The sequence below is a fragment of the Chiloscyllium plagiosum genome, unplaced genomic scaffold, assembly GCF_037043375.1.
Source record: "Chiloscyllium plagiosum isolate Xiang-an unplaced genomic scaffold, Cpla_swu_hap1 HiC_scaffold_33, whole genome shotgun sequence".
NCBI lineage: Eukaryota > Metazoa > Chordata > Chondrichthyes > Orectolobiformes > Hemiscylliidae > Chiloscyllium > Chiloscyllium plagiosum.
The window spans coordinates 1,597,313-1,609,817 of NW_028270171.1; positions in this window are offsets into that span (position 1 = coordinate 1,597,313).

The window sequence follows — 12,505 nt, forward strand, 5'->3', positions numbered from 1 at the left end:
TGGGGAACACAGAATGGACAGTGTGCCATGGAGAACACAGAACGGACAGTGTGCCATGGGGAACACGGAATGGACAGTGTGGCATGGGCAACATGGAATGGACAGTGTGGCATGGGGAACACGGAATGGGCAGTGTGCCATTGGGAACATGGAATGGAAAGTGTGCCATGGGGAACACGGAATGGACAGTATGGCATGGGGAACACGGAATGGATAGTGTGCCATGGAGAACACGGAATGGACAGTGTGCCATGGGGAACACGGAATGGACAGTATGGCATGGGGAACACGGAATGGACAGTGTGGCATGGAGAACATGGAATGGATAGTGTGGCATGGGGAACATGGAATGAACAGTGTGCCATGGGGAACACAGAATGGACAGTGTGCCATGGGAACATGGAATGGACAGTATGCCATGGGGAACACAGAATGGACAGTGTGCCATGGGGAACACGGAATGGATAGTGTGCCATGGGGAACACAGAACGGACAGTGTGCCATGGGGAACACAGAATGGATAGTGTGCCATGGGGAACACGGAATGGATAGTGTGCCATGGGGAACACAGAATGGACAGTGTGCCATGGAGAACATGGAATGGACAGTGCACCATGGGGTACATGGAATGGACAGTGCACCATGGGGAACATGGAATGGATAGTGCAGCATGGAGAACATGGAATGGATAATATGACATGGGGAACACGGAATGGACAGTGTGCCATGCGAAACACGGAATGGACAGTGTGCCATGGGGAACACGGAATGGATAGTGCAACTTAGGGAACACGGAATGGACAGTGTGGCATGGGGAACATGGAATGGACAGTGTGGCATGGAGAACACGGAATGAACAGTGTGCCATGGGGAACACGGAATGGATAGTGTGCCATGGGGAACACGGAATGGATAGTGTGCCATGGGGAACACGGAATGGACAGTGCGCCATGGGGAACATGGAACGGACAGTGTGCCATGGGGAACACAGAATGGACAGTGTGCCATGGGGAACACGGAATGGACAGTGTGCCATGGGGAACACAGAATGGTTAGTGTGCCATGGGGAACACAGAATGGACAGTGTGCCATGGGGAACACGGAATGGACAGTGTGCCATGGGGAACACGGAATGGATAGTGTGCCATTGGGAACATGGAATGGACAGTGTGCCATGAGGAACACAGAATGGATAGTGTGCCCTTGGGAACACGGAATGGATAGTGTGCCATGGGGAACACAGAATGGACAGTGCGGCATGGGGAACACGGAATGGACAGTATGGCATGGGGAACACGGAATGGACAGTGTGGCATGGGGAACACGGAATGGATAGTGTGGCATGGAGAACATGGAATGGATAGTGTGCCATGGAGAACACGGAATGGACAGTGTGCCATGGGGAACACGGAATGGACAGTATGGCTTGGGGAACACGGAATGGACAGTGTGGCATGGGGAACACGGAATGGATAGTGTGGCATGGAGAACATGGAATGGATAGTGTGGCATGGGGAACATGGAATGAACAGTGTGCCATGGGGAACACAGAATGGACAGTGTGCCATGGGGAACACGGAATGGACAGTATGCCATGGGGAACACAGAATGGACAGTGTGCCATGGGGAACACGGAATGGATAGTGTGCCATGGGGAACACAGAATGGACAGTGTGCCATGGGGAACACGGAATGGATAGTGTGCCATGGGGAACACAGAATGGACAGTGTGCCATGGGGAACACGGAATGGACAGTATGCCATGGGGAACACAGAATGGACAGTGTGCCATGGGGAACACGGAATGGATAGTGTGCCATGGGGAACACAGAATGGACAGTGTGCCATGGGGAACACGGAATGGACAGTATGCCATGGGGAACACAGAATGGACAGTATGCCATGGGGAACACGGAATGGATAGTGTGCCATGGGGAACACAGAACGGACAGTGTGCCATGGGGAACACAGAATGGACAGTGTGCCATGGGGAACATGGAATGGACAGTATGGCATGGGGAGCACGGAATGGACAGTATGGCATGGGGAACACGGAATGGACAGTGTGCCATGGGGAACATGGAATGGACAGTGTAGCATGGGGAACACAGAACGGACAGTGTGCCATGGGGAACACAGAATGGACAGTGTGCCATGGAGAACACAGAACGGACAGTGTGCCATGGGGAACACGGAATGGACAGTGTGGCATGGGCAACATGGAATGGACAGTGTGGCATGGGGAACACGGAATGGGCAGTGTGCCATTGGGAACATGGAATGGAAAGTGTGCCATGGGGAACACGGAATGGACAGTATGGCATGGGGAACACGGAATGGATAGTGTGCCATGGAGAACACGGAATGGACAGTGTGCCATGGGGAACACGGAATGGACAGTATGGCATGGGGAACACGGAATGGACAGTGTGGCATGGAGAACATGGAATGGATAGTGTGGCATGGGGAACATGGAATGAACAGTGTGCCATGGGGAACACAGAATGGACAGTGTGCCATGGGAACATGGAATGGACAGTATGCCATGGGGAACACAGAATGGACAGTGTGCCATGGGGAACACGGAATGGATAGTGTGCCATGGGGAACACAGAACGGACAGTGTGCCATGGGGAACACAGAATGGATAGTGTGCCATGGGGAACACGGAATGGATAGTGTGCCATGGGGAACACAGAATGGACAGTGTGCCATGGAGAACATGGAATGGACAGTGCACCATGGGGTACATGGAATGGACAGTGCACCATGGGGAACATGGAATGGATAGTGCAGCATGGAGAACATGGAATGGATAATATGACATGGGGAACACGGAATGGACAGTGTGCCATGCGAAACACGGAATGGACAGCGTGCCATGGGGAACACGGAATGGATAGTGCAACTTAGGGAACACGGAATGGACAGTGTGGCATGGGGAACATGGAATGGACAGTGTGGCATGGAGAACACGGAATGAACAGTGTGCCATGGGGAACACGGAATGGATAGTGTGCCATGGGGAACACGGAATGGATAGTGTGCCATGGGGAACACGGAATGGACAGTGCGCCATGGGGAACATGGAATGGACAGTGTGGCATGGGGAACATGGAATGGACAGTGCACCATGGGGTACATGGAATGGACAGTGCACCATGGGGAACATGGAATGGATAGTGCAGCATGGAGAACATGGAATGGATAATATGCCATGGGGAACACGGAATGGACAGTGTGCCATGCGAAACACGGAATGGACAGTGTGCCATGGGGAACACGGAATGGATAGTGCAACTTAGGGAACACGGAATGGACAGTGTGGCATGGGGAACATGGAATGGACAGTGTGGCATGGAGAACACGGAATGGACAGTGTGGCATGGAGAACATGGAATGGACAGTGTGGCATGGAGAACACAGAATGGACAGTGTGGCATGGAGAACACGGAATGGACAGTGTGGCATGGGGAACACAGAATGGACAGTGTGGCATGGGGAACACGGAATGGACAGTGTTGCATGGAGAACACGGAATGGAAAGTGCACCATGGGGAACAAGGAATGGATAGTGCAGCATGGAGAACATGGAATGGATAATATGCCATTCGGAATAAGGAATGGACAGTGTGCCGTGGGGAACACGGAATGGACAGTGCGCCATGGGGAACATGGAATGGACAGTGCACCATGGGGAACACGGAATGGAAGTGCACCATGGGCAACACGGAATGGACAGTGTGCCATGGGGAACACGGAATGGGCAGTACACCATGCAGAACATGGAATGGACAGTGCCACATGGGGAACATGGAATGGACAGTGTGGTATGGGGGAACACGGAATGGATAATGTGCCATGGGGAACACGGAATGGACAGTGTGCCATGGGGAACACGGAATGGATAGTGTGGCATGGAGAACATGGAATGGATAGTGTGGCATGGGGAACATGGAATGAACAGTGTGCCATGGGGAACACAGAATGGACAGTGTGCCATGGGGAACACGGAATGGACAGTATGCCATGGGGAACACAGAATGGACAGTGTGCCATGGGGAACACGGAATGGATAGTGTGCCATGGGGAACACAGAACGGACAGTGTGCCATGGGGAACACAGAATGGACAGTGTGCCATGGGGAACACGGAATGGACAGTGTGCCATGGGGAACACAGAATGGTTAGTGTGCCATGGGGAACACAGAATGGACAGTGTGCCATGGGGAACACGGAATGGACAGTATGGCATGGGGAACACGGAATGGACAGTGTGGCATGGGGAACACGGAATGGACAGTGTGGCATGGGCAACATGGAATGGACAGTGTGGCATGGGGAACACGGAATGGACAGTGTGCCATTGGGAACATGGAATGGACAGTGTGCCATGAGGAACACAGAATGGATAGTGTGCCCTGGGGAACACGGAATGGATAGTGTGCCATGGGGAACACAGAATGGACAGTGCGGCATGGGGAACATGGAATGGATAGTGTGCCATGGAGAACACGGAATAGACAGTGTGCCATGGGGAACACGGAATGGACAGTATGGCATGGGGAACACGGAATGGACAGTGTGGCATGGGGAACACGGAATGGATAGTGTGCCATGGAGAACACGGAATGGACAGTGTGCCATGGGGAACACGGAATGGACAGTATGGCATGGGGAACACGGAATGGACAGTGTGGCATGGGGAACACGGAATGGATAGTGTGGCATGGAGAACATGGAATGGATAGTGTGGCATGGGGAACATGGAATGAACAGTGTGCCATGGGGAACACAGAATGGACAGTGTGCCATGGGGAACACGGAATGGACAGTATGCCATGGGGAACACAGAATGGACAGTGTGCCATGGGGAACACGGAATGGATAGTGTGCCATGGGGAACACAGAACGGACAGTGTGCCATGGGGAACACAGAATGGACAGTGTGCCATGGGGAACACGGAATGGACAGTGTGCCATGGGGAACACAGAATGGTTAGTGTGCCATGGGGAACACAGAATGGACAGTGTGCCATGGGGAACACGGAATGGACAGTGTGCCATGGGGAACACGGAATGGATAGTGTGCCATTGGGAACATGGAATGGACAGTGTGCCATGAGGAACACAGAATGGATAGTGTGCCCTTGGGAACACGGAATGGATAGTGTGCCATGGGGAACACAGAATGGACAGTGCGGCATGGGGAACACGGAATGGACAGTATGGCATGGGGAACACGGAATGGACAGTGTGGCATGGGGAACACGGAATGGATAGTGTGGCATGGAGAACATGGAATGGATAGTGTGGCATGGGGAACATGGAATGAACAGTGTGCCATGGGGAACACAGAATGGACAGTGTGCCATGGGGAACACGGAATGGACAGTATGCCATGGGGAACACAGAATGGACAGTGTGCCATGGGGAACACGGAATGGATAGTGTGCCATGGGGAACACAGAATGGACAGTGTGCCATGGGGAACACGGAATGGATAGTGTGCCATGGGGAACACAGAATGGACAGTGTGCCATGGGGAACACGGAATGGACAGTGTGCCATGGGGAACACAGAATGGACAGTGTGCCATGGGGAACACGGAATGGATAGTGCAACTTAGGGAACACGGAATGGACAGTGTGGCATGGGGAACATGGAATGGACAGTGTGGCATGGAGAACACGGAATGAACAGTGTGCCATGGGGAACACGGAATGGATAGTGTGCCATGGGGAACACGGAATGGATAGTGTGCCATGGGGAACACGGAATGGACAGTGCGCCATGGGGAACATGGAATGGACAGTGTGGCATGGGGAACATGGAATGGACAGTGCACCATGGGGTACATGGAATGGACAGTGCACCATGGGGAACATGGAATGGATAGTGCAGCATGGAGAACATGGAATGGATAATATGCCATGGGGAACACGGAATGGACAGTGTGCCATGCGAAACACGGAATGGACAGTGTGCCATGGGGAACACGGAATGGATAGTGCAACTTAGGGAACACGGAATGGACAGTGTGGCATGGGGAACATGGAATGGACAGTGTGGCATGGAGAACACGGAATGGACAGTGTGGCATGGAGAACACGGAATGGATAGTGTGCCATGGGGAACACAGAACGGACAGTGTGCCATGGGGAACACAGAATGGACAGTGTGCCATGGGGAACATGGAATGGACAGTATGGCATGGGGAGCACGGAATGGACAGTATGGCATGGGGAACACGGAATGGACAGTGTGCCATGGGGAACATGGAATGGACAGTGTAGCATGGGGAACACAGAACGGACAGTGTGCCATGGGGAACACAGAATGGACAGTGTGCCATGGAGAACACAGAACGGACAGTGTGCCATGGGGAACACGGAATGGACAGTGTGGCATGGGCAACATGGAATGGACAGTGTGGCATGGGGAACACGGAATGGGCAGTGTGCCATTGGGAACATGGAATGGAAAGTGTGCCATGGGGAACACGGAATGGACAGTATGGCATGGGGAACACGGAATGGATAGTGTGCCATGGAGAACACGGAATGGACAGTGTGCCATGGGGAACACGGAATGGACAGTATGGCATGGGGAACACGGAATGGACAGTGTGGCATGGAGAACATGGAATGGATAGTGTGGCATGGGGAACATGGAATGAACAGTGTGCCATGGGGAACACAGAATGGACAGTGTGCCATGGGAACATGGAATGGACAGTATGCCATGGGGAACACAGAATGGACAGTGTGCCATGGGGAACACGGAATGGATAGTGTGCCATGGGGAACACAGAACGGACAGTGTGCCATGGGGAACACAGAATGGATAGTGTGCCATGGGGAACACGGAATGGATAGTGTGCCATGGGGAACACAGAATGGACAGTGTGCCATGGAGAACATGGAATGGACAGTGCACCATGGGGTACATGGAATGGACAGTGCACCATGGGGAACATGGAATGGATAGTGCAGCATGGAGAACATGGAATGGATAATATGACATGGGGAACACGGAATGGACAGTGTGCCATGCGAAACACGGAATGGACAGTGTGCCATGGGGAACACGGAATGGATAGTGCAACTTAGGGAACACGGAATGGACAGTGTGGCATGGGGAACATGGAATGGACAGTGTGGCATGGAGAACACGGAATGAACAGTGTGCCATGGGGAACACGGAATGGATAGTGTGCCATGGGGAACACGGAATGGATAGTGTGCCATGGGGAACACGGAATGGACAGTGCGCCATGGGGAACATGGAATGGACAGTGCACCATGGGGTACATGGAATGGACAGTGCACCATGGGGAACATGGAATGGATAGTGCAGCATGGAGAACATGGAATGGATAATATGCCATGGGGAACACGGAATGGACAGTGTGCCATGCGAAACACGGAATGGACAGTGTGCCATGGGGAACACGGAATGGATAGTGCAACTTAGGGAACACGGAATGGACAGTGTGGCATGGGGAACATGGAATGGACAGTGTGGCATGGAGAACACGGAATGGACAGTGTGGCATGGAGAACATGGAATGGACAGTGTGGCATGGAGAACACAGAATGGACAGTGTGGCATGGAGAACACGGAATGGACAGTGTGGCATGGGGAACACAGAATGGACAGTGTGGCATGGGGAACACGGAATGGACAGTGTTGCATGGAGAACACGGAATGGAAAGTGCACCATGGGGAACAAGGAATGGATAGTGCAGCATGGAGAACATGGAATGGATAATATGCCATTCGGAATAAGGAATGGACAGTGTGCCGTGGGGAACACGGAATGGACAGTGCGCCATGGGGAACATGGAATGGACAGTGCACCATGGGGAACACGGAATGGAAGTGCACCATGGGCAACACGGAATGGACAGTGTGCCATGGGGAACACGGAATGGGCAGTACACCATGCAGAACATGGAATGGACAGTGCCACATGGGGAACATGGAATGGACAGTGTGGTATGGGGGAACACGGAATGGATAATGTGCCATGGGGAACACGGAATGGACAGTGTTCCATGGGGAACATGGAATGGACAGTATTCCATGGGGAACACGGCATGGACAGTGTGGCATAGGGAACATGGAATGGACAGTGTGGCATGGGGAACATGGAATGGATAGTGTGCCATGGGGAACATGGAATGGACAGTGCACCATGGGGAACACGGAATGGAGAGTGTGGCATGGAGAACCCGGAATGGACAGTGTGGCATGGGGAACATGGAATGGTTAGTGGACCATGGGGAACACGGAATGAAGAGCGTGGCATGGTGAACCCGGAATGGACAGTGTGGCATGGGGAACATGGAATGGTTAGTGGACCATGGGGAACACGGAATGAAGAGCGTGGCATGGTGAACCCGGAATGGACAGTGTGGCATGGGGAACACAGAATGGACAGTGCGGCATGGGGAACATGGAATGGATAGTGTGCCATGGAGAACACGGAATGGACAGTGTGCCATGGGGAACACGGAATGGATAGTGTGGCATGGAGAACATGGAATGGATAGTGTGGCATGGGGAACATGGAATGAACAGTGTGCCATGGGGAACACTGAATGGACAGTGTGCCATGGGGAACATGGAATGGACAGTATGCCATGGGGAACACAGAATGGACAGTGTGCCATGGGGAACACGGAATGGATAGTGTGCCATGGGGAACACAGAACGGACAGTGTGCCATGGGGAACACAGAATGGACAGTGTGCCATGGGGAACATGGAATGGACAGTGTGCCATGGGGAACACGGAATGGATAGTGTGCCATGGGGAACACAGAACGGACAGTGTGCCATGGGGAACACAGAATGGACAGTGAGCCATGGGGAACACGGAATGGACAGTGTGCCATGGGGAACACAGAACGGACAGTGTGCCATGGGGAACACAGAATGGACAGTGTGCCATGGGGAACACGGAATGGACAGTATGCCATGGGGAACACAGAACGGACAGTGTGCCATGGAGAACATGGAACGGACAGTGTGCCATGGGGAACACAGAATGGACAGTGTGCCATGGGGAACACAGAACGGACAGTGTGCCATGGAGAACATGGAATGGACAGTGTGCCATGGGGAACACGGAATGGACAGTATGCCATGGAGAGCATGGAATGGACAGTGTGCCATGGGGAACACGGAATGGACAGTATGCCATGGAGAACATGGAATGGACAGTGTGCCATTGGGAACATGGAATAGATAGTGTGCCATGGGAAACACGGAATGGATTGTGTGCCATGGGGAACACAGAATGGACAGTGTGCCATGGGGAACATGGAATGGACAGTGCGGCATGGGGAACACGGAATGGACAGTGCGGCATGGGGAACATGGAATGGACAGTGCACCATGGGGAACATGGAATGGATAGTGCAGCATGGAGAACATGGAATGGATAATATGCCATGGGGAACACGGAATGGACAGTGTGCCATGCGAAACACGGAATGGACAGTGTGCCATGGGGAACACGGAATGGATAGTGCAACTTAGGGAACACGGAATGGACAGTGTGGCATGGGGATAATGGAATGGACAGTGTGGCATGGAGAACACGGAATGGACAGTGTGGCATGGAGAACACAGAATGGACAGTGTGGCATGGAGAACACGGAATGGAAAGTGCACCATGGGGAACATGGAATGGACAGTGCACCATGGGGAACACGGAATGGACAGTGTGGCATGGAGAACACGGAATGGACAGTGCGCCATGGAGAACACGGAATGGACAGTGCGCCATGGGGAACATGGAATGGACAGTGTGCCATGGGGAACACGGAATGGGCAGTACACCATGCTGAACATGGAATGGACAGTGCAATATGGGGAACATGGAATGGACAGTGTTCCATGGGGAACATGGAATGGACAGTATTCCATGGGGAACACGGCATGGGCAGTGTGGCATAGGGAACATGGAATGGACAGTGTGGCATGGGGAACACGGAATGGATAGTGTGCCATGGGGAACATGGAATGGAGAGTGTGCCATGGGGAACATGGAATGGACAGTGCAACTTAGGGAACACGGAATGGACAGTGTGGCATGGGGAACATGGAATGGACAGTGTGGCATGGAGAACACGGAATGGACAGTGTGGCATGGAGAACATGGAATGGACAGTGTGGCATGGAGAACACAGAATGGACAGTGTGGCATGGAGAACACGGAATGGACAGTGTGGCATGGGGAACACAGAATGGACAGTGTGCCATGGGGAACACGGCATGGACAATGTGGCATGGAGAACACGGAATGGACAGTGTGCCATAGGGAACACGGAATGGACATTGTTTCATGGGGAACACGGAATGGACAGTGTTCCATGGCGAACATGGAATGGACAGTGTTCCATGGGGAACATGGAATGAACAGTGTGCAATGGAGAACATGGAATGAACAGTGTGGCATGGGGAACACGGAATGGATAATGTGCCATGGGGAACACGGAATGGACAGTGTACCATGCGCAACACGGAATGGATAGTGCACCATGGGGAGCACGGAATGGACAGTGTTCCATGGGGTACATGGAATGGATCGTGTGCCATGGGGAACATGGAATGAAGAGTGTGCCATTGGGTACATGGAATGGACAGTGTGGCATGGAGAACATGGAATGGACAGTGTTGCATGGAGAACACGGAATTGATTGTGTGCCATGGGGAACATGGAATGGACAGTGTGGCATGCAGAACATGGAATGGACAGCGTCCCATGGTGAACACGGAATGGAGAGCGTGGCATGGAGAACATGGAACGGACAGTGCACCATGGGGAACATGGAATGGGCAGTGTGGCATGGGGAACATGGAATGAACAGTGTGCCATGGGGAACACAGAATGGACAGTGTGCCATGGGGAACATGGAATGGACAGTATGCCATGGGGAACACAGAATGGACAGTGTGCCATGGGGAACACGGAATGGATAGTGTGCCATGGGGAACACAGAACGGACAGTGTGCCATGGGGAACACAGAATGGACAGTGTGCCATGGGGAACATGGAATGGACAGTGTGCCATGGGGAACACGGAATGGACAGTGTGCCATGGGGAACACGGAACGGACAGTGTGCCATGGGGAACACGGAATGGACAGTGTGGCATGGGCAACATGGAATGGACAGTGTGGCATGGGGAACACGGAATGGACAGTGTGCCATTGGGAACATGGAATGGATAGTGTGCCATGGGGAACACAGAATGGATAGTGTGCCATGGGGAACATGGAACGAACAGTGTGCCATGGGGAACACGGAATGGACAGTGTGCCATGGGGAACATGGAATGGATAGTGTGCCATGGGGAATAGGGAATGGATAGTGTGCCATGGGGAACACAGAATGGATAGAGTGGCATGGGGAACACGGAATGGACAGTGTTCCATGGGAAGCACGGAATGGACAGTATGCCATGGGGAACATGGAATGAACAGTGTACCACGGGGAACACGGAATGGATAGTGTGCCATGGGGAATAGGGAATGGATAGTGTGCCATGGGGAACACGGAATGGATAGTGTGCCATGGGGAACACGGAATGGATAGTGTGCCATGGGGAACACGGAATGGACAGTGTTCCATGGGGAACACAGAATGGATAGTGTGCCATGGGGAACACGGAATGGACAGTGTTCCATGGGGAACACAGAACGGACAGTGTGCCATGGGAACACGGAATGGATAGTGTGCCATGGGGAACACGGAATGGACAGTGTTCCATAGGGAACGCAGAACGGACAGTGTGCCATGGAGAACACGGAATGGATAGTGTGCCATGGGAAGCACGGAATGGACAGTATGCCATGGGGAATAGGGAATGGATAGTGTGCCATGGGGAACACGGAATGGATAGTGTGCCATGGGGAACACGGAATGGATTGTGTGCCATGGGGAACACGGAATGGACAGTGTGCCATGGGGAACACGGAATGGACAGTGTTCCATGGGGAACACAGAATGGACAGTGTACCATGGGGAACACGGAATGGATAGTGTGCCATGGGGAACACGGAATGGATAGTGTGCCATGGCGAACACGGAATGGACAGTGTGCCATGGGGAACATGGAATGGACAGTGTAACATGGGGAACACAGAACAGACAGTGTGCCATGGGGAACACAGAACGGACAGTGTGCCATGGGAACACGGAATGGATAGTGTGCCATGGGGAACACGGAATGGACAGTGTTCCATAGGGAACGCAGAACGGACAGTGTGCCATGGAGAACACGGAATGGTTAGTGTGCCATGGGGAACACGGAATGGACAGTATGGCATGGGGAACACGGAATGGACAGTGTGCCGTGGGGAACATGGAATGGACAGTGTAACATGGGGAACACAGAACAGACAGTGTGCCAGTGGGAACACAGAATGGACAGTGTGCCATGGGGAACATGGAATGGACAGTATGGCAGGGGAACACAGAACGGAGAGTG